This window comes from Leopardus geoffroyi, chromosome A2 (genome assembly GCF_018350155.1).
Source record: "Leopardus geoffroyi isolate Oge1 chromosome A2, O.geoffroyi_Oge1_pat1.0, whole genome shotgun sequence".
Taxonomy (NCBI): Eukaryota; Metazoa; Chordata; class Mammalia; order Carnivora; family Felidae; genus Leopardus; species Leopardus geoffroyi.
The window spans coordinates 61,311,218-61,335,624 of NC_059331.1; the positions used below are offsets into that span (position 1 = coordinate 61,311,218).

The window sequence follows — 24,407 nt, forward strand, 5'->3', positions numbered from 1 at the left end:
CCGGGTGATGTGTGGAAGTGTTGCTCTATATTGGACACCTGAAACTAATATTACACTGTATCTTTACTCACTGGAATTTAAAAGTTAACATAAAGTTAATGACAGCTACCTACCAGGTTTTTCTGTAGTTTTCAGTCACTTCACTAGGTTGGAAAAATAACCATTAAATTTTTTAAAAAGTATGTATGATGTGGGGGACAGTTTGTGCCCTTACCTCAGTCTCTGGTTCCAGCAGGACTTGGAAAGTGGGTCCCAGCTCATTCTTCTAGAAGGTCCTGAGACACGCATTTCATGTATTTACGTCCTAACAGAATGCAGCTCCCATTCTTCTGAATTTCTGTCAGGGTTTCTTCCTGGAAACAAGCCTGAATTGGGAACAAACCATCCACTGCATCTATGAGGTGATGTCGTGGGACCCCGCAACCCATGAGACCTTGAGTAAAATACGTCTTGTTCAAATATTGTCCGGGAAGGGGAGGAATGAAACAAGGGAACAACCCAGAGAATGCAAGTGCCTGTGCAGCTCAGCAATCAGCTTGCCCAGGGAAGCCACCCAGTGCCCCCTTCTCAGCATCCAGTACAACAAGGCAGCTTCTCTCTGGCGACTCAGGAGATGCCAAGTTCCTGCAAATCTCTCAAGGTCTCCCCTGGGGCGGGCGGCAGAACCTGCTGGTAACTCAGCTCTGTTCTCTGTCCTGAGGCAGCAGCAGAGGCCCTGAGTCCTCTGGGAGCAACAGAAGCCCTTCCTGCTCTGAGGAGCCCTGGATCAGAAAAGCCGATGGTGCGTCCTCTGCTGGCCTTCACTGCCCAGGCAGAGGAACCCTCCCCTCCGGGTCTGTGGTGCTCGAGCTCTCTCTGCTGGCCATCATGGGAATTCCCGCAATGTTGAAGACCCTGGTCGCTCAGCTGAGGGACTGAAGGTGCTCTGAGCAACTCAGCCTGCTATCCACACTGGGAAGGGTCTTAGTGACAGAGCCTGGGACACAAAGAAATCTTTTCCTCCTCCTCTCTTGTGAGTGAAGAATGAAACCGAATTTATTAATGTAATGACATCATTTGTAATGCAATGTTCACAGAATATTTGTAAGCAATGTTCACAGAAAAATGGACTGCCAATTTACACATGCTGAACAAGAGGTAATTGTGTTTACCACCAAAGTATTTAGGTTAGATAAAGAATTGACACCTTTGAGAGAGAGATACTGGCTTCCAGCTATGGAATGAATGAGTCCTAGGGATACAAGGGACAGCCAATGGATTAGAGTCAATCCGGTAATAATACTGTTGCATGCTTTCACATGATAGCTACACTTGTGCTTAAGTACAACATAATTTATAGACATATGGAATGACTACAATGTATGCCTAAAACTAATACAACAAATGTGTGAACGATATTTCAATTAAAAATAGACATGCTTTACACTATCTCTAATTTCTCCTTCTTTGCTAATAAACTATCATTCCTGGGCACTTGGGTGGCTTAGTCGGTTAAGCATCCAATTTCCACTCAGGTCATGATCTTGCAGTCCCTGAGTTTGAGACCCATGTCAGGTTCTGTCCTGACAGCTCAGAGCCTGGAGCCTGCCTCAGATTCAGTGTTTCCAGCTCTCTCCCCCCTCCCCAGCTCAGGGTCTCTCAAAAAAAGAAAAAATAAATATTAAAAATGAAAAATTCCTAATTTAGAATCTGTGAAATTCCATTTATACCAGATTCTCTAACATCACCATCTTGATGTTGAGAGCTTATCTGAATAGTCACTAATAAATATCTTTGATGACACATATGTGACAAGGTCAGAATGCAACTTACAGGGAGCTACACATCTGTTATGAATTTCCTGTATGTATCCTTGGCTAATATTATCAATTAAATGTGCTTTAGGGCTACAGATAGATGATAATGTCCATCAGTCACATAGGTCAACTTCCTATAGAACCATTATGCCTTCAATTACTAATGGCCATCTCTTCAGAATTAAAATAAAGCTGGGACAGGAAAATGTCTTTGAATTTGATGTAAGAGAAGACTATGGTGTTTTAAAGGGCTCACCTACCTTCTGGAATCCTCAGATTGGTTGTGGACAGGAGGATAGCAACCCACAATTTTGATGCACACCGCTAGTTCCAGAAGGAGAATATGGACCTTATTGTCAAATATTTTTTTAGTCAATATCGGCAGTCCACCTCTGCCAGATCCAGACTACAGGACCTGGGGGCAACACAATGCCTGATTCCTGGGTTCAGAACATGAGGAAGGCCAGCTGGTGGGGGGAGAGGGGGAAATCCAACAGGGCCTGGGGCAGTGAGGGAGATGGCTCCAGGTCACCTCCCCACAGGGCAGGCTCTGGAGTTTACCTGCCAAAGAGCAGCACACTCTCCCTCAAGACATCCCTCTCCATGACAGAACATGAGGCTGAGCCCACAATTTCAGGAGAAATGAGGGATACCCATCTTTTCAAATGCAATGGCCTCTGCAGAGCTTGGCCTGAAGGATGTTGGAGTCTTAGAGTCATGAAACTCTGATGCCCATGATACAAGCCCTTTCTGCCCCAGCACTCAGAGCCACTTCATACATTCCCTTTCCCCTGGCCCATCTCACCCTGTCCACATACCTGGACCAGGTCTCTACTTTCCTCCTTGTACTTCCTCTTTGTCTCTGTTTCTCTCTAACCATATCTCTCTCTTTTCTCCCTTTCACTCTCTAGGACTTGCCCAATTCCCCTATCACTCATTCAGTGTCTCTCTCCCTGCCTGTCTCTTTCTCTACCTCTCCCCAGGGTTCAGGCTATCTGCTCTGTGCATGAAGCCCTGTCCAGAAGCACAGGGCACTTATGTATCTCCCTCTCTCCTGTCATGTTTTGTCCCAGGCCCTGATCACAATGGAGGAGAATCCCCTGTACAGCAGCTACTCATGTTGACATTTGCTATAGCAATGCTAGCAGCATGTGGACAGCCAGACATTTACCCTTGGTGGCCCAGCCATGACCCAAAAGCTGCTGGAGGGCTGACTGCTTCCCTAAGCTGGGAGGAAAAAGGGGCTCACAGAGTTCAGGGTCCCTGGGACAAAGTGGATTGGATTGGACGATGTAGAAGGAGCCACATGCTTACACACAACTCTCCTGGGTGTTGTGGAAGGAACCTATCTCAGACCATGGACCTCTGCTCTCCCCATCCCTCAATAAGGCAACAGGGAAAGCTTTGTGAGACATCATGTGACTCACCACAAAAATTGCACCATTTGCCCCCTTGGAGGCCAGGTACCTGGATTGGTGCTATTGGAGGCAGCTGGTAAGGTGCCAAAGGGCACAAAAGCTGAATTAATGCAGGGCCTCCTTACTGATCTCCTGAATCCATTCCTCACCATCAGAGTAGACCCTTTCCTGGAGACAGATACCTGCCCGGCTCATCAGCACAAACCCCATCAACTAGCACGTGTGCTGAGTGCTCATGAGTATCTATCTACAGAATTAACAACCACCACCAGAGCTCCCTAAAGGATGTATCCATATCCTCAGATGGAACTATAGGTCCCTTCCAGGCAATACAACCCCAGAGAATGATCTGTCTTCTTCCACCAATACTGTACATTCTACCTGTTGGTCAACTGTGTGTACAGGAATCCCAAAGTGTACACCTGATGGGGATTGAATGTTGATTTTCCTGGAAGCAAACGCTGACAGAGACACAACTGTGACAAGGGTTATTAGGGGACACTAGGAAGGACAAAGTGGAGGGGACGGGGTGGGAAGGGAAAGCATTCAGACCAAGGGGCAGATTAGACACCATCTCTAAATATATAATAACCACAGCTGGTTTGTAATGGTTCAGTGTCCATTTCAAATTTCACACCGAAGGTCCTCTATGTCAAAGTGATTTTGAGTTATTGCAATGGGATCTTCTGTTGTCCTGTATGCATTTTGTCTTCTACAACATATGTGTGGCCTGGGATGAGCACTTAATTGTGTGGCTGCATTTGTGTGTCTACCTGTAATGGAAGAAGATTATCTTCAGATCTTAGAGGTAGATCCCTGAATGTACACATTCTCCTACTTATTTTTTCCTTCTTTGTAAAGAAGGACCTGAATTTTAATAGAAAACACACAGTGGTCTTTGTTGTATCTTTTGAAACAGGAATTGCCAATCTCCCAGCCTCAGGCATTATACCCTTAGTTTCAGGAAATTTAATGAATATCTGTTGATGATCTTTTGTGTGCAGATACATTCATTTCCACCCTGAGAAAGGTGAGTGCCCACTCATCCCATACATTTTATAAATTCCTTATGTGATTAACCCCCTCTTCATTGCACTGACCCCAGAGACCAACATTGTCCCTGCTTCTCAGATTACAAAGCTGAGGCTCTGAGATGGCCCCACTGAGAGCTGGCATTAGGGCTGAGATGGAAGAAACACAGGCAACTCCTCAGGAAATTGTGAGGGAAGTTTCAGAGATGCAAACCTTCAGGCAGGGTGGTGACAGCAGTGCGGGGTGTGTTGACAGGAGGCCAGCAGAGGCGGTTCCTTGGTCAACACTGAATTCCTCACTAACAGTCTGACTCAGGCTGAAGGCCAAGGAAGCCACAAAGCTCATCTACAAACTTTCATCTCATTTAGTCTCACGGAGGCACACAAACTCAACAGACAATCATCCCATAAGAACCAAGTTAAACTACAAATCTTCAGGGCATTCTTTCACATGGATCCAGAGCCTTCAGAAAACCAAGGGAAATAACAGTCTTTATTTAGATAATGAACTACGTGCACTTTGGCCACAATGACATTTCAGAGATGATACCTGCATGAACTGTCCTTGAACCCATGCAGCAGCTCTGTACTCACTCTCCCTGCCCAGGTTGTGGGCCTGCCAGAAATGGCCTCCAACTCCATCTCACTGAGTCCAACACCCTCCCCTCTGCACCATCTCAGCTCTTCTTTCTCATCCACAGCCTCCAATTCATTCCCATGAGATTCACATCTCTGGCTCTTGTACTTGAGGACCCATTACTGGCACTTCCACTATCGTAGAGCAGAAGCTCCATGTCATTTAATGCATGTGACTCTCTCCCCATTAGGACACCTGAAGCCCCTGATGGTAGGGGTGTGCCTTATCTCTCACAGAGCCAGGAACATGGACTCTGTACAAGGCACATCTGCAGAACTGATATGCCTGCTTTTCTATGAAAAGACTCTTTCCTTCTCCACAAGAGACACCTGCAGCCCAGCTCAGTAAGGGAAAATGACACAGCCCAACATATGTATGTCTTGAGAAATCTAAAGAATCTTAACAGTGTCCTCAGCCAGCAGCACCCTTTCATTGCAAAGCCGGTGAGGCCATCTCTACGTCTTCTCAAAGACTCAACAAGACAGAAGCTGAACATGCTGAACATGTCAACTCATACTGTTCAGATCATCTTACAAATAGTCGAGGTGGAGGTGGTGGGTAGTGTCCTTGAGGACACCTAGGAGCTGGGGTTGGCTCATAGAGCCCATGAGTGGTAAAGGGGATCTGTGGAGAAGGGCCTGCAGAGTGGACCTGTGAAAGGAGGAGGTGCTCTTGAATTCATAGGGACCTACAGAACAGAAGTGACAGGTACGTTGGTATGACAGACAGAAGCAGAACGCCCACAGGAGATGAAACACAATGAAGCAGGTGTCAGCACCTGGCCCCTTGTTCATTCACGGGTTCTAGTAGAACACAGCATCAGTGTCAGAAAACTCTACCCTCCCACGAGGTCCCACCTACAGCCTGAAGGTCCCACAAGGACCTCCTACAAGGTCCCACCTACAGCCTGAAGGTACCAAATGCCACAAGGAGAAACTACTGTCTCCATACATCACTGCCCGTGTTTACAAATGAAGAAAGCCAAGGAGTCCTATTCTAGAAGACTGATGGCAATAATGCCAGTCTAATAAATGAACGCATTCCAGAGAGGCAGGCGTCTATGTCCAAGACCCCTCTGGTGTCCTCTTCCACCAGATCTGCAGACTTTTTATTTGCACATTGAGAACAGACAGAACATGAAGGAATGAAAGAAACGCCCAGCACCACACAGAGATTCAGGGCCACCCCAGGATCAAAGCTCAACCTGCCATTCCATGCCTGTCCTCACTCTGCTTCCCTCCCTGACAGACATCTTCTGTGCAAGGCCACAGAGACCTCTGAGGAGATGGGGATTCCTGGAGTCCTGCAGGGGGCCTGGAAACGTGTTTTCTGAGAGAAACATGTTACCTGTGCACATTCATTGGTCTCAGGTATGCTTATCTTAATTCACAGGTAATTCGGCTTTTAAATACAATATGAGTTGAAGAGCTATTTGGTCCCATTGTAAAAGAGAGGTAGAAATTCCACATAAAAGAATGAACAGAAACATGTCTAGATTTCAGGTGTAAAACTCCCATAAGGTACCATGAGACAAAGTACCAGTTACAACTGCTCCCGGGACTGAAGAGAACCTGCACATATAAACACAACTGAAGAACTCTGTGAGGTACTGGCCCTGCAGGTAATCACTGATTCTCTCCCTTCACGACTGCAGTTCCACGTACATTTTCGAGTACACATGCCGCTTCTGAAAATTCAGAGTATTTCCACCTAGGGGACGACTGGAGAAATTCTCTATCGCAAATTTACCAACACAGAAAGATCAATAATGAATTCTGAAATTTATCTAAGAACACTCAGCACTGCACAAAGCACACAATATAAAGTTGGAAAGAGTTTTTATCTTTTCCAGTCACGAGGCTCATCACAGACATTCGGAACAAGTTCATCGCCTATGCTGAAATAGGAAAAAATGAAAATAATAATGATAATCCCATGTAAAGAAGGTGTGGAAGGAGTCAGAAGCTCCAGAAGACTTGAGGGTGCAGGGAAGTGTCATCCTCCTCAAGTTATTTCCACAAACACAAAGTGAGAGCCACATGGTCCTCAGCCTCCACACACTTGTGGCTTCCAGAGGTGCCAGCTAACATGATGATCTTAAAGTGGAGAATCCTGGAGGCTTGTGAGGACATAAATCAAACAGTAAAGACACCAGAGGACATAGAAAACCAGACAAGGCCAGATAAAAGTTTCTAGAAATCATTGCAACTGAAACAGGCAACAGAATTTACCTTACCTTTCTCTACATCCTTTGTAGAGACACAACTGATATTCCCCATGGGAGCTGCACCACGTCCTGGGTCTCATAAAGGCTGGAGGTGGATGGAGGCTGATTCTGACTTGCATAGACTGCGTGGAAGAAAAACAAACCGTCTGCCACATGTTTCATTATATTCAACTCTTTCACATTCTCAGGTCCCTTACCAGGGGCAGAGGGTTTTTCTGGTGCCTTGGATGACCCTTGAGGACAAGAGGGAAGAGATCTGATCCTGTCCCTTGAGGAAGGTTTACAGGGCCCTGGTTCAGGTGTTTTTATAACTAATCAAGCATCTGTGAACAGCTCAGGTGTCAACTAGCTAGAAATAAAGTCAGGGGTGTGTCTCATCCCTCAGAGAGTCCAGCACATGGTCTCTGTACATCCTAGGGAGTGCTATGTCTGTCAGCCTGTATAAGGCCCCTTTCCTTCTCTATCAGAGACACATGTTGCCCAGCTCACTATGTGGAAATGACTGCCCATTTCATGCATGTCCTGAGAAACTTGAAGAACTTTACAACGTCCTCAGTCAGGCTGACCTGAAGACCCTGTGGTGCCATCACTGCATTTCTCCAAACACACAAGTAAAAAGACAAAACGTGTTTTATAAGTCAATGTATACTGTTCAGATCATCTTTCCAGATGATGGAGGTGGAGGGTGAGGTCTCCACCAGGTTGGAGAAGGTGGGGGTGACCCAAAGCCCAAAGCCCATGGATGGTGATAAAGGGCAGCCCACGGGGTGCGACATGGAGTGCACTTCCGGGAAAGGAGGAAATGCTCTCACAGCCACGTTGACCTGTAGGACAGAAATTAAACGTTTGCGATGTGTTAGGGTAAAAGGTGAAAAATCCAACACCAACACCAACACTAACATAGATGAACCCCAAAGAAGCAGGAATAGTGCCTGTCTCCTTCCCCTCCACCTGGTTTCAACAGGGCAGCATCGGTGCCACAAAATTCCATCCTTCCCACCAGCTCCCACCTAGAGCTTCTAGGAGCTTGAGGAGACAATGCAGTGCATTGCTGGCAGCACGCATGGTACTAGCTGTGTCTGCAAATGTCGGGAAGGAAGTGGTTAGTCTTAAAGGATCAGAGGGATAATTCCAGACTACTAAAGAAAGTCTGTTTTACAAACACAGGCTTCTATTTCCAGGACTACTCTCCACCCAGCCCTTCACCACATCAACAGCTTCGTCTTGGCATAATAAGAGCTGAAATGATGAGGAAGAATTTTGTTTTTGTATCATTCATTTACATCTTTAATCCATTTCAAGTCAATTCTTGGAGTGGTGTAACATCATGTGCTAAGCTTTAATCTTATACATGTGAATATCAAATTTTCCCAGCACCAGTTATTCAAGAGACTACTCTTCTCCACTGTGTATTCTTGACTCCTTTGTCAAATAGTAGTTGACTGTGCATGCATGGGTTTAGTTTGGGCTCTCAATTGTCTTGTGTGTGTGCTTATGCCAGTGACATAACTGATTTCTTTAGTGTTAGATTGCAGCTTGAAATCCAGAAGTGTGATGCCTTCTGTCTTGTTCTTTCTTGTTTTGGCTACTTAGGGTGTTTTTGTGGTTCCAAATACATTTTAGGATGTGTTTTTCTAATTGCGTAAAAATTGCATTGGAGTCTTGATAGAGATTGCATTGAGTCTCTTCTACATGGCTTTGGGTAGTATGGGCATTGTATCTATATTAATTCCTCTGAAAGATGGACATGGGATGGCTTTTCACTGACTTGTGTGTTCTTCCATTTCTTTCATGCAAATTGAATTTTTTCCATTTCTGAACACAGGTTTCATAGTTTTCTGCAGAGAGATCTTTCACTTCTTTTGCTAAATTTATTCCTATATGTTTTATTGTTTTTGATGTTATTGTAAATGGGATTGTTTTCTTTACTTCTTTTTAGATAATTTGGTTAGTGTATAGGAATGCTAGAGAATTTGGTATTGTAACTATCTATTTTGCAACTTTACTGTATTTCTTGATTAGATATTAACAAGCCCTTTTGCATTACACTTTTTATTTCATTCCTTTACATTATTTAAAAAAATCATTTTATTTGTAGCTGACACACTATGTTACATTAGTTTCAGATGAACAACAACATAGTGATTGGACAAGTGTGTACATTCTGCTAAGCTAACACAGTGTAGCTATCATCTGTCACCATGCATCGCTATTCCAGTACCATTCACTATGTTTCCTATGCTATATCTTCTATCTGTGATTTATTCATTCCATAACCAGAAGCCTGAATCACCCAATCCCCTTCACATATCTAGGGCATCCTTGTCTTGTGCCTGATCTTAGAGGAAAATCTTTCACAATTTCACTATTGAGTATGATGTTAGCTGTGGGCTTCACATACATGGCCTTTCTCATGTTGAGACATGTTCCTTCTACACTGAAGTTTTAAAGAGTTTTTTAGCACATATGGATACCAAATTTTCTCAAATATTTTTTATGTGTCTATTGACATGGTCATGTGAGTTTTCTTTTTAATTTTTAAAATTGATTTATTTTTAGTTTAAAATTGTACACAATTTATCTATTTATGTACTTAGTATGTATTTTTTCAAGTTTTTATTAAATTCCAGTTGGTTAACATACAGTGTAATGTTAGTTTCGGGTACAGAATTTAGTCATCCACCACTTACATACAACACCCAGTGTTCCTCACTACTAGCACCCTCCTTAGCCAATCACCCATTTAACCCATCCCCTTACCCACTTCCCTTCTAGTAACCCTCTGTTTGCTATTTATAGTTAAGAGTCTGGTTTCTGGTTGATTTTTCTTTCATTCAGCTATGTGAGGGGACACACTTATTGATTTGCATTTCTGAAACATCCTTCCTTTATAGGGAAAAAACCCTTCATCATGGCCAATGATCCTTTTAATGTGCTGCTGAATTTGGTTTGCCTGTATATTATCGGGAATTATTCATCTATATTCATCAAGGGGATACTGGCCTATAGTTTTCTGTTCAGGTAGTATCCTTTTCTGGCTTCCTAACAGGGTAATTCCAATCTCATGAAATGAGTTTGGTGTTCATTCCTCTTTAATTGGTGAGAGGACTGCTGTTAGTTTCTTCTACAAACGTTTGGTCAAATTCACCAGTGAATCCACCTGGTCCTGGGCTTTTCTTCACTGGGAGATTTTCTATTACTGATTCAATTTACTTGCATTGGTTATCTTCTTGTATTGATACAGTCTTCCTTTAATTAGTCTGTGAAAACCTTCTATTTCTTCCTGATACAGTCTTGGTAGGTTGTGTGTTTCTAAGAACCTATCCATTTCTTTTAGGTAGTCAGTTTACTGGCATCTAATTTGGCCATCGTCACCTCTTTGTCTCATTTATGTTTCTGTGGTATCAGATGTAATATCTTCTCTTTTATTTATAATTCTTTTGATTTGGGTCCTCTCTCTGTCTTAGCATAGTCTATGTACAGTCTTGTCAATTTTGTTTCACTTTTCAGAAAACCTAATGTTGGTCTTTTTCATATATTCTATTGATTTCATGGTCTCAGTTTCATTGGTTTCCACTCTCATATGTATTACCTTCACCCTTCTGAGAACAGTGGACTTAGATTGTGGGGGTTTTTTCTAGTTCTTTGAAGTTAACATTAGGTTGTTCATTTGAGTCCCAAATCTATCCTCCATGCATGCAAGTCCAGTGACTCATCAGAGAACCTTCAACAGATCTTTCCTGTCCTATCTCTGATTCTCAGAACTCTGAGGAAAAGAACCAGAAAAATTTTTTGAAGATACAATAGATGAAAACTTCCCTAATGTGGGGAAGGAAACAGATCCAGAAGGAGGAGGCACAAAGAACCCCCAATATATTCAACAGAAGCTGATCCACACCAAGTCATATAGTAATTAAAACCCAAAATGTCATGATAAAGAAAAAATTTAACATCAGGAAAACAAAAGATGACAGTTACCTACAAGGGAAATCCCATAAGGTTACCAATGGATTTTTTTTTTTCAGAGGAAACTTTGAAACCATAAGTGAGCAGCATGGTATGGTAAAGGTGCTAAATGGAAAACATCTTCAGCCAAAGAGGGTCTATCCAGCACTCTATCATTCAGATGGAGGGAGAGATCAAGAGGTTCCCAAATAAATACTAAGAGAGTTCACAACCAACAAATCACCCTGGCAAGAAATGCTAAAGGGGACTCTTTGAGTGGAAAAGAAACACCTAAAGTGACAGTATTAAAGCGTGAAATGCTAAAGCAACAAAAATTAGTATTTCTGTAAAACATCAGTCAAGGTATTCACGATATAAAAGGTTTTGAAATATGATACTACATAGCTACAACACGGGGAGGAGAGGAATAAAGGACTGGTTCAAACTTAAACTATCAACTTAATATAGACTTCTATATGCACAAGTGGTAAGGTACAAACCTAACAATAACCGCAAACCAAACATGACTAATACCTGTGCAGAGAATAAAGACAAGCAATTTCAAATGTGCTACTAAGAAACCCAGCAAACCATAAAAAAGAGAAAGAGAAGAAAGGATCAGAAAGATTCAGAAACAACCAACATCAAGTAACCAAATGACCACAAGTACATGTCTATCAATTACTTTGAATGGAAACAAAATAAATGCTCCAATCAAGGGCACTGAGTGACAGATAGGGGCACCTGGATGGCTCAATCGCTTGAGATTTTGACTCTTGATTTGGGCTCAGGCTGTGATCCCAGGATCATGGGATTGAGCCCCATGTTGGGCTCTGCACTGAGCATGGAACTTGCTTAAGATTAATTCTCATTCTCATTTCTCCCCTCCCCTGTCTCTCCCAACTCCCTCACCCCGCCCTCCCATGCCTGTGCTCTCTCTCTTCATTATAAAAGGCACTGGGTGATGGAATGAATAAAAATATAGGACCCATCTATCTTCTACCTATGAGAGACTATAGAACTAAAGTAACAAAAGAAAACTGCAGTAGCAATACCTATATCAGACAAAATAGATTTGAAAATAAAACTGTAACAAGAGACAAAGAAGGACACTATAATAAAAAGTACAATCCAACAAAAAGATAGAACAATTGTAAACATATATGCACTCAACCTGAGAGCATCCAAATACACAAAACGGTCAAAAACAAAAGTAAAGGAATTGATAGTAATACAATCATAGTGGGGCACTTTAACACCCCAAAGGCACTGGGTGATAGAATGAATAAAAATATAGGACCCAACTATATTCTACCTACAAGAGACTAATTATAGAACTAAAGACACCTACAAGTAGAAAGCAGGGGGACGGAGAAACATTTATCATGCAAATGGGTATCAAAAGAAAACTACGGTAGCAATACCTATATCAGACAAAATAGATTAAAAAATTAAACTGTAACAAGTGGCAAAGGACACTGTAACAATAAAAGGTACAACCCCACGAAAAGATAGAACAATTGTAAACATATGTGTTCAACCTGAGAGCATCCAAATACACAAAACAGTCAAAAACAAAAGTAAAGGAAATGACAGTAATACAATCATAGTAGCGCACTTTAACACCTCAATGACGTCAATGAAGAGATCATTTAATCAGTAAATCAACAAGTAGTGACTTTGAATGATAGAGTAGACCAGATGGACTTAACAGATATCTTTACGACATTCCATCCTAAAACAGCACAATATGCATCATTTTCAGGTGCACATGGAACATTCCCCACACTCAATAAAATATGAGGTCATAAAACAAGCTGAAACAAATTCAAACAGATAGATCGAAGTCATACCATGGGTGTTTTCAGACCACAATGCTATGAAAGTAAAAGTCTACAACAAGAAAAAAAAATCTGGAAAAGGCACAAAAACATGGAAGTTAAATAACATGCTCCTAAACAATCAATGGGTCAACGAAGAAATCAAAAAAGAAATCCAAAAGGACATGGAAACAAATGAAGATGAAAACACAACAATCCAAACTTTTGTAAAGCAGGAAAAGTGGTTCTAACAGGGAAGTTTATAGCAATGCAGGTCTGCCTCAGGAAAAAAAAAAAAAAAAACTGAAGTAAACTCCATAACCATATAACAATAAAAGCTAGATAAAGGACAACAAACAAAACGCCCAACAGCAGATGAAGAAAATAATTAAAAGCAGAGAAGAAATAAATGATATACAAATTAAAACTATAATAGAACAAGGTAAATGAAATTAGGAGGTGTTTCCATGAAAAGATCACTTAAATTGATAACCCCTAGTCAGACTAATCAGAAAACAGAAATGACACATATAAATAACAATGACAGAGAAGAACAACCAACACCACAGAAATACAAACAATTGTAAGAGATATTATGAAAAACTATATGCCAACAAGCTGGACAAACTGGAATATACAGATCAATTCCTAGAAACATGGAACCTACCAAAACTGAAGCAGGATGAAATAGAAAATTTGAACAGATTGTTTACTAGCAAGGAGACAGACTCAGTAATCAAAAATCACTCAACAGACAACAGTCCAGGACCAGACGACTTCACAAGCACATTCTATCAAGCATCTGAAGAAAAGTTGATGCCTATACTTGTCAAACTATTCTAGAAAACAGAACAGGTGAGAAAATACCCAAATTAATTCTAGGAGGCCAGCATTACCCTGATACCAAAACCAGATAAAGACACCATGAAAAAACAAAACTACAGGTCCATATAGTTCATGCACACAGATACAAAAGTCCTCAACCAAGATTTAGCAAACAGAATCCAACAACACATTCAAAAAATAGTCCACCAGCATAAAGTGGCATATCCTACCCAGAATGCAAGGGTAGTTCCATATTCAAAAATCAATCAACCTGCTATATCACAGTAATAACTGAAAGGATAAAATACCTATCATTTCTACAGACACAGAAAAATTATTTGACAAAGTACAACTCCCATTCGTGATAAAAGCCCTCTAAAACAGGTTTAGAGGGAACATACCTCAGCTTAATGTAGTCTATCTATGTAAGCCCACAGCAGACATCGTACTTAATGGAGAAAATGGAGAGCTTTCCTCCAAAGTCAGTGAAAAGTAAAGATCTCCACTCTTACCACTTCTATTCAACATAGCACTGGCAGTCCTAGTCACAGCACTTAGCCAACAAAAAGAAATGAAAGGCATTCACATTGGGAAGGAAGAAGTACAATTTCACTATGTGCACATGATGTGATACTCTATATAGAAAATCCAATAGACTCCACCAAAAATCTACCAGAACTGAAACTTGAATTTAGTAGTGTCACAGGATGGAAAATTAATGTGCAGAAATCAGTAGCATTTCTATAATAATAAAACAATAAAAGGGAAATTAAGGAAACTATCCCAATTACATTTACACACACACACACACACACACACACACACATACACACAAATAATAAGATACCTAGGAATAAATCTAAGCAAATAAGTGCAAGACCTTTACTCTGACCACTATGAAACCCTGATGAAAGAAATTGAAGACAACACAAATAAATGGAAAGGCATTCCATGCTCATGCACAGAAAGAACCAGGGGCGCCTGGGTGTTTCAGTCGATTAAGCATCTGACTTCAGCTCAGTTCATGATCTCGTGTTCCTGGGCTCGAGGTCCACGTCGGGCTCCGTACTGACAGCTCAGAACCTGGAACCTGCTTGGGATTCTGTGTCTCCCTCTCTCTCTGCCTCTCCCACACTTGTGCTCTCAGTCTCTCGAAAATAAATAAAACGCTTTAAAAAATTTTTTTTAAAGAAAAGGGACACCTGGCTGGCTCAGTCGGTTAAGTGTCCGGCTTCCACTCGGATCATGATCTCACAGTTCATGCATTCGAGCCTCACATTGGGCCATGTGCTGACTGACAGCCCAGAGCCTGGAGCCTGGAGGATTCTATGCCTCCATCTCTTCCTGCCCCTCCCCCACTCATGCTCACGCTCTCTCTCTCTCTCTCTTTCTCAAAAACAAACAAATATAAAAAATTTTTTCAGTAAGTAAATAAAAAAGAAAGAATCAATATTTTTTTAATGTCTACACTACCCAGAGCAATCTACAGATTTAATGTAATCCCTATCAAACTACCAACAGCATTTTTTCACACAACTAAAACAAAAATCCTACATATATATATATATATATAGAGAGAGAGAGAGAGAGAGAGAGAGAGAGAACAAGCAAAGATCCCGAATTACCAAAGAAGCTTTGGAAAACAAAAGTAAAGCTGGAGGGATCACAATTCAAGACTTCAAGTTCTAGTCCAAGGCAGTAGTAGGCAATAAAACAGTATGGTCCTGGCACAAAAATAAATACATACATTGAGAGGACAGAATAAAATATTCATAAATAAACCTACAGTTTTATGTCCAATTCATCCTTAACAAAACAGGGAGGAATATCCAATGGGAAAAATCAGGCTCTTCAAAAATGGTGCTGGAAAAAGTGGTCAGCAATAAGCAAAAGAATAAAATTGGATCACTTTCTTACACTATACACAAAAATAAATTCAAAATGGATTAAGGACCTAACGTGAGACATGAATCCGTAAACATCCCAGAACAGAGAACAGGCAGTAATGTCTCTGATAAGTACCATAGCAACATTATTCTAGGTATGTCCCCTGAGGCAAGGGAAATAAAAGCAAAAATAAACTCTTGGGACTTCATCAAAATAAAAAGCATCTGCATAGCAAAAGAAACAATCAGCAAAGCTAAAAGGGAACCTGCTGAATGGGAGAAGATATTTGCAAATGGCATATCTAAAACAGGGTTAGTATCCCAAATATATAATTTGTGCAAATCAATCCACACAAAAATATCCAATTAAAAAAGGAACAGAAGAAATGAACAGATCTCTCTCCAAAGAAGATAGAGATGGCCAACAGACACATGAAAAGATGCTCAACATCTCCCCTCAGCAGGGAAATACAAATCAAAAATACGAGGAGACATTAATTCATACCTGTCAGAATGGCTACAATTAACAACAGAAAACAAGGGTAGAATGGGTTGCACAGGAAAAGGAGCTCTTGTGCACTCTTGGTAGGAATGCCAACTGCTGCCACACTGTGGAAACAGTATGGAGGTTCCTCAACAAGGTTAAAAATGAAACTACCCGATGATCCAGCAGCAGCATACTGAGCATTTACCCCCCAAATACAAAAACACTCTTTCAAAGAGATACATGCACCCCATGTTTTGGCAGCAATATTTACAAGACAAATTATGGAAGAGCATAAGTGTCCCCAGATAAATGAATATATACAGACCTGGAATATATATGTGTGTGTATATATATACACATACATATGCACACATATATATATTGTGCATATATATATATGTACATACGTAAACATATACACAATGGGATCATATCAGCCATATAAAAGAATGAAATATTCCCATTTACAATCACATGGATGGAACTACAGAGTATACTTCTATGTGAAATAAATCAGTCAGAGAAAGACAAATACCATATGACTTCACTCACATGTGTCATTTAAGAAACAAATGACCAAAGGAAAAAGAGAGAGAGAAGAGAGATGAGCCATGAAACAGACTCCTAACTATTGAGAACTGATGGTTACCAGAGACGGTGGAGTGGGGGTGGGTGGAATCACTGATGGGAATTAAGAAGTAGGCTTATTGTGATGTGCATGGGTGATGTAGAAAATTGTTGAAACTAACAGAACACTTGAAAATAACAGAACACTGCATGTTAATTATTCAGCAAATAAAATATACTAAAATAAACCATAGCTTTGAATATAAGTGGACTAAATGCTCCAATCAAAATACACAGGGTGCCTTAATGGATAAAAAAACAAGACCCACCTATGTGCTGCCTACAAGAGTCTCATTCCAGAACTAGAGACACATGCAGATCAAAAGTAAGAAGATGGAAAAACATTTATCTGGCAAATGGAAGTGAAAAGAAAGGTGGGGTAGCAATACTGCAATCAGGCAAAACAGACTTTCAAACAAAGACTACATCAGGAGACCAAGAATGCTACATAGCGATAATGGGGACAATCTACAAGAAGACATACCAATTGTGAATATTCGCATGAATATGCTTCAAATGGGAGCACTGAAATATATAACGCAGCTAACAACAGACATAAAAGAAAAAATTCATAGCAATACAATAAATTAATATAGGATTTTAACACCACCTTACAACAATGGAACAGATCACCCAATCAGAAAATCAAGAAGAAAACATTGGCTTTTTTTTTTCAATATATGAAATTTATTGTCAAATTGGTTTCCATACAACACCCAGTGCTCATCCCAAAAGGTGCCCTCCTCAATACCCATCACCCACCCTCCCCTCCCTCCCACCCCCCATCAACCCTCAGTTTGTTCTCAGTTTTTAAAGGTCTCTTATGCTTTGGCTGTCTCCCACTCTAACCTCTTTTATTTTTCCTTCCCCTCCCCCATGGGTTTCTGTTAAGTTTCTCAGGATCCACATAAGAGTGAAACCATATGGTATCTGTCTTTCTCTCTATGGCTTATTTCACTTAGCATCACACTCTCCAGTTCCATCCACGTTGCTACAAAAGGCCATATTTCATTCTTTCTCATTGCCACGTTGTGTGACAATGACAATTCCATTGTGTATATAAACCACAATTTCTTTATCCATTCATCAGTTGATGGACATTTAGGCTCTTTCCATCATTTGGCTATTGTTGAGAGTGCTGCTGTAAACATTGGGGTACAAGTGCCCCTATGCATCAGTATTCCTGTATCCCTTGGGTAAATTCCCAGCAGTGCTATTGCTGGGTCATAGGGTAGGTCTATTTTTAATTTTCTGAGGAACCTCCACACTGCTTACCAGAGCGGCTGCACCAGTTTGCATTCCCACCAACAGTGCAAGAGGGTTCCCGTTTCTCCACATCCTCTCCAGCATCTATAGTCTCCTGATTTGTTCATTTTGGCCACTCTGACTGGCGTGAGGTGATATCTGAGTGTGGTTTTGATTTGTATTTCCCTGATAAGGAGCGACGTTGAACATCTTTTCATGTGCCTGTTGGCCATCCGGATATCTTCTTTAGAGAAGTGTCTATTCAAGTTTTCTGCCCATTTCTTCACTGGGTTATTTGTTTTTCGGGTGTGGAGTTTGGTGAGCTCTTTATAGATTTTGGATACTAGCCCTTTGTCTGATATGTCATTTGCAAATATCTTTTCCCATTCCGTTGGTTGCCTTTTAGTTTTGTTGGTTGTTTCCTTTGCTGTGCAGAAGCTTTTTATCTTCATAAGGTCCCAGTAGTTCATTTTTGCTTTTAATTCCCTTGCCTTTGGGGATGTGTCGAGTAAGAGATTGCTACGGCTGAGGTCAGAGAGGTCTTTTCCTGCTTTCTCCTCCAGGGTTTTGATGGTTTCCTGTCTCACATTCAGGTCCTTTATCCATTTTGAGTTTATTTTTGTGAATAGTGTGAGAAAGTGGTCTAGTTTCAACCTTCTGCATGTTGCTGTCCAGTTCTCCCAGCACTATTTGTTAAAGAGACTGTCTTTTTTCCATTGGATGTTCTTTCCTGCTTTGTCAAAGATGAGTTGGCCATACGTTTGTGGGTCTAGTTCTGGGGTTTCTATTCTATTCCATTGGTCTATGTGTCTGTTTTTGTGCCAATACCATGCTGTCTTGATGATTACAGCTTTGTAGTAGAGGCTAAAGTCTGGGATTGTGATGCCTCCTGCTTTGGTCTTCTTCTTCAAAATTACTTGGGCTATTCGGGGCCTTTTGTGGTTCCATATGAATTTTAGGATAGCTTGTTCTAGTTTCGAGCAGAATGCTGTTGCAATTTTGATTGGGATTGCATTGAATGTGTAGATAGCTTTGGGTAGTATTGACATTTTGACAATATTTATTCTTCCAATCCATGAGCAGGGAATGTCTTTCCATTTCTTTATATCTTCTTCAATTTCCTTCATAAGCTTTCTATAGTTTTCAGCATACAGATCTTTTACATCTTTGGTTAGATTTGTCCCTAGGTATTTTATGATTCTTGGTGCAATTGTGAATCGGATCAGTTTCTTTATTTGTCTTTCTATTGCTTCATTGTTAGTGTATAAGAATGCAACTGATTTCTGTACATTGATTTTGTATCCTGCAACTTTGCTGAATTCATGTATCAGTTCTAGCAGACTTTTGGTGGAGTCTATCGGATTTTCCATGTATAATATCATGTCATCTGCAAAAAGCGAAAGCTTGACTTCATCTTTGCCAATTTGGATGCCTTTGATTTCCTTTTGTTGTCTGATTGCTGATGCTAGAACTTCCAACACTGTGTTAAACAACAGCGGTGAGAGTGGGCATCCCTGTCGTGTTCCTGATCTCAGGGAAAAAGCTCTCAGTTTTTCCCCATTGAGGATGATGTTAGCTGTGGGCTTTTCTAAAATGGCTTTTATGATGTTTAAGTATGTTCCTTCTATCCCGACTTTCTCAAGGGTTTTTATTAAGAAAGGGTGCTGGATTTTCTCAAAGGCCTTTTCTGCATCGATTGACAGGATCATATGGTTCTTCTCTTTTTTTTTTATTAATGTGATGTATCACGTTGATTGATTTGTGAATGTTGAACCAGCCCTGCAGCCCAGGAATGAATCTCACTTGATCATGGTGAATAATTCTTTTTACATGCTGTTGAATTCGATTTGCTAGTATCTTATTGAGAATTTTTGCATCCATATTCATCAGGGATATTGGCCCGGAGTTCTCTTTTTTTGCTGGGTCTCTGTCTGGTTTAGGAATCAAAGTAATGCTGGCTTCATAGAATGAGTCTGAAAGTTTTCCTTCCCTTTCTATTTCTTGGAATAGCTTGAGAAGGATAGGTATTATCTCTGCTTTAAACGTCTGGTAGAACTCCCCTGGGAAGCCATCTGGTCCTGGACTCTTATTTGTTGGGAGATTTTTGATAACCAATTCAATTTCTTCGCTGGTTATGGGATTGTTCAAGCTTTCTATTTCCTCCTGATTGAGTTTTGGAAGAGTGTGGGTGTTTAGGAATTTGTCCATTTCTTCCAGGTTGTCCAATTTGTTGGCATATAATTTTTCATAGTATTCCCTGATAATTGTTTGTATCTCTGAGGGATTGGTTGTAATAATTCCATTTTCATTCATGATTTTATCTATTTGGGTCATCTCCCTTTTCTTTTTGAGAAGCCTGGCTAGAGGTTTGTCAATTTTGTTTATTTTTTCAAAAAACCAACTCTTGGTTTTGTTGATCTGCTCTGCAGTTTTTTTAGATTCTATATTGTTTATTTCTGCTCTGGCCTTTATTATTTCTCTTCTTCTGCTGGGTTTAGGCTGCCTTTGCTGTTCTGCTTCTATTTCCTTTAGGTGTGCTGTTAGATTTTGTATTTGGGATTTTTCTTGTTTCTTGAGATAGGCCTGGATTGCAATGTATTTTCCTCTCAGGACTGCCTTCGCTGCGTCCCAAAGCGTTTGGATTGTTGTATTTTCATTTTCGTTTGTTTCCATATATTTTTTAATTTTCTCTAATTGCCTGGTTGACCCACTCATTCTTTAGTAAGGTGTTCTTTAACCTCCGTGCTTTTGGAGGTTTTCCAGACTTTTTCCTGTGGTTGATTTCAAGCTTCATAGCATTGTGGTCTGAAAGTATGCATGGTATAATTTCAATTCTTGTGAACTTATGAAGGGCTGTTTTGTGACCCAGTATATGATCTATCTTGGAGAATGTTCCATGTGCACTCGAGAAGAAAGCATATTCTGTTGCTTTGGGATGCAGAGTTCTAAATATATCTGTCAAGTCCATCTGATCCAATGTATCATTCAGGGCCCTTATTTCTTTATTGACCGTGTGTCTAGATGATCTATCCATTTCCGTAAGTGGAGTGTTAAAGTCCCCTGCAATTACCACATTCTTATCAATAAGGTTGCTTATGTTTGTGAGTAATTGTTTTATATATTTGGGGGCTCCGGTATTCAGCGCATAGACATTTGTAATTGTTAGCTCTTCCTGGTGGATAGACCCTGTAATTATTATATAATGCCCTTCTTCATCTCTTGTTACAGCCTTTAATTTCAAGTCTAGTTTGTCTAAGTATGGCTACTCCAGCTTTCTTTTGGCTTCCAGTAGCATGATAAATAGTTCTCCATCCCCTCACTCTCAATCTAAAGGTGTCCTCAGGTCTAAAATGAGTCTCTTGTAGACAGCAAATAGATGGGTCTTGTTTTTTTATCCATTCTGATACCCTATGTCTTTTAGTTGGCGCATTTAATCCATTTACATTCAGTGTTATTATAGAAAGATACGGGTTTAGAGTCATTGTGATGTCTGTATGTTTTATGCTTGTAGTGATGTCTCTGGTACTTTGTCTCACAGGACCCCCCTTAGGATCTCTTGTAGGGCTGGTTTAGTGGTGACGAATTCCTTCAGTTTTTGTTTGTTTGGGAAGACCTTTATCTCTCTTTCTATTCTAAATGAGACTTGCTGGATAAAGGATTCTCAGCTGCATATTTTTTTCTGTTTAGCACACTGAAGATCTCGTGCCAATTCTTTCTGGCCTGCCAAGTTTCAAAAGAGAGATCAGTCACGAGTCTTATAGGTCTCCCTTTATATGTGAGGGCACGTTTATCCCTTGTTGCTTTCAGAATTTTCTCTTTATCCTTGTATTTTGCCAGTTTCACTATGATATGTTGTGCAGAAGATCGATTCAAGTTACGTCTGAAGGGAGTTCTCTGTGCCTCTTGGATTTCAATGCCTTTTTCCTTCCCTAGTTCAGGGAAGTTCTCAGCTATTATTTCTTCAAGTACCCCTTCAGCACCTTTCCCTCTCTCTTCCTCTTCTGGGATACCAATTGTGCGTATATTATTTCTTTTTAGTGTATCACTTAGTTCTCTAATTTTCCCCTCATACTCCTGGATTTTTTTATCTCTCTTTCTCTCAGCTTCCTCTTTTTCCATAACTTTATCTTCTAATTCACTTATTCTCTCCTCTGCCTCTTCAATCCGAGCCTTCGTGGTTTCCATTTTGTTTTGCATTCCGTTTAAAGCGTTTTTCAGCTCCTTGTGACTATTCCTGAGTCCCTTGATCTCTGTAGCAAGAGATTCTCTGCTGTCCTCTATACTGTTTTCAAGCCCAGTGATTAATTTTATGACTATTATTCTAAATTCACTTTCTGTTATATTATTTAAATCCTTTTTGATCAGTTCATTGGCTGTTGTTATTTCCTGGAGATTCTTCTGGGGGAATTCTTCCGTTTGGTCATTTTGGATAGTCCCTGGAGTGGTGAGGACCTGCAGGGCACTTCCCCTGTGCTGTGGTGTATAACTGGATTTGGTGGGCGGGGCCACAGTCAGACCTGATGTCTGCCCCCAGCCACTGCTGGGGCCACAGTCAGACTGGTGTGTGCCTTCTCTTCCCCTCTCCTAGGGGCGGGATTCACTGTGGGGTGGCGTGGCCATCTGGGCTACTTGCACACTGCCAGGCTTATGGTGCTGGGGATCTGGCATATTAGCTGGGGTGGGTAGGCAAGGTGCACGGGGGCAGGAGGGGCAGGCTTACCTCGCTTCTCCTTAGGTGATCCACTTCAGGAGGGGCCTTGTGGCAGTGGGAGGGAGTCAGATCCGCTGCCGGAGGTTTGGCTCCTCCGCAGAAGCACAGAGTTGGGTGTTTGCGCGGAGCGAGCAAGTTCCCTGGCAGGAACTGGTTCCCTTTGGGATTTTGGCTGGGGGATGGGCAAGGGAGATGGCGCTGGCGAGCGCCTTTGTTCCCCGCCAAGCTGAGCTCTGTCGTCCGGGGGCTCAGCAGCTCTCCCTCCCTTTGTCCTCCAGCCTTCCCGCTTTCCGAGCAGAGCTGTTAACTTATGACCTCCCAGACACTAAGTCACGCTTGCTGTCGGAACACACTCCGACCGGCCCTTCCACTTTTGCCAGCCAGACTCAGGGGCTCTGCTTGGCGGGCAGGCTGCCCCTCCACCCCGGCTCCCTCCCGCCAGTCCGTGGAGCGCGCACCACCTAGCCGCCCTTCCTACCCTCTTCCGTGGGCCTCTCGTCTGCGCTTGGCTCCAGAGACTCTGTTCTGCTAATCCTCTGGCAGTTTTCTGGGTTATTTAGGCAGGTGTAGGTGGAATCTAAGTGATCAGCAGGACGCACGGTGAGCCCAGCGTCTTCCTATGCCGCCATCTTCCACCAAGTCCAGAAAACAGTGGCTTTGAATGACACATTGGACCAGATGGATCTAATAAATATATTTCACACATTCCATCCCCGAACAGCAGAATACACATTCTTATCAAGTGCACATGGAACATTCTCCAGAAGAGATCACATTTTAGGCTACAAAACAAGTCTCAACAAATTCAAAAAGATGAATGCATCTCATGCATCTTTTCTGACCACAATGGTAGGAAACCAGAAATCAATCACAGGCAAAGAATCAGGAAATGCAGGATAAATAACATGCTCCTGAGCAAAGCATGGGTCAACCAAGAAATCAAAGAGGAAGTCCAAAAATATAAGGAGGCAAATGAAAAAGGAAACACCAGGGTCCAAAATCCTTGGGATGCTATGAAAGATTGAAGAGGGACAATTACAACAAACCAGGCCTCCCTCAAGAAGAAAAATCTCAAATAAACCACCTAAACTTATACATAAAGGAGTTAGAAAAAGAAGAACAAACAAACCCCAAAGATAGCAGAAGGCTTCAATGAAACCAGAAGCTCATAGTTTCAAAGAATAAACAAAATTGATGCACCTTCAGCTACACCCATCCCCCTCCCATCAAAAAAGAGGACTAAACTGAAAGCAGAAATGAAAGAGGATAAATGACAGACATCACAGAAATACAAAGTATTATAACAGAATATCATGAAAAAGCATATACCAACCAAATGAACAACCTAGAAGAAATACATCAATTCCTAGAAACATCACACCCAAAAGTGAACCTGAAAGAAATAGAAAATTTGAACAGACTGATGAATAGCAATCAAATTCAACCAGTAATCAAAAAACTCCCAATAAACCAAAGGCCAGGATCCCAATGGCTTCAGAGCTGCATCCTTTCAACCATTTGAAGAGTTAACACCTGAGGGGAGGGGCCAGCATGGCAGAGAAGTAGGGAGATCCAAATTTCCCTCGTCTCCCAAAGAAGTATTGAACCCAATGATGGGTATTGAGGAGGGCACCTTTTGGGATGAGCACTGGGTTTTGTATGGAAACCAATTTGACAATAAATTTCATATATTGAAAAAAAATTTTTTTAAAAATTTTAAAAAAGAAGTATTGAACGCAAGGGACTTTGAAT

At 41.3% G+C, this 24,407-nt stretch overlaps 1 long non-coding RNA gene across 1 annotated transcript in view; it reads right to left on the reverse strand.

The window, feature by feature from the left end:
• LOC123606131 overlaps positions 1 to 714 on the reverse strand; it is a 66,905-nt gene extending 66,191 nt beyond the window's left edge. Inside the window, exon 1 of the long non-coding RNA XR_006716119.1 lies at positions 215 to 714. This is a non-coding gene — a long non-coding RNA (uncharacterized LOC123606131). The remainder of the gene's footprint in view (positions 1 to 214) is intronic.
• Between the last annotated feature and the right edge of the window lie 23,693 nt (positions 715 to 24,407).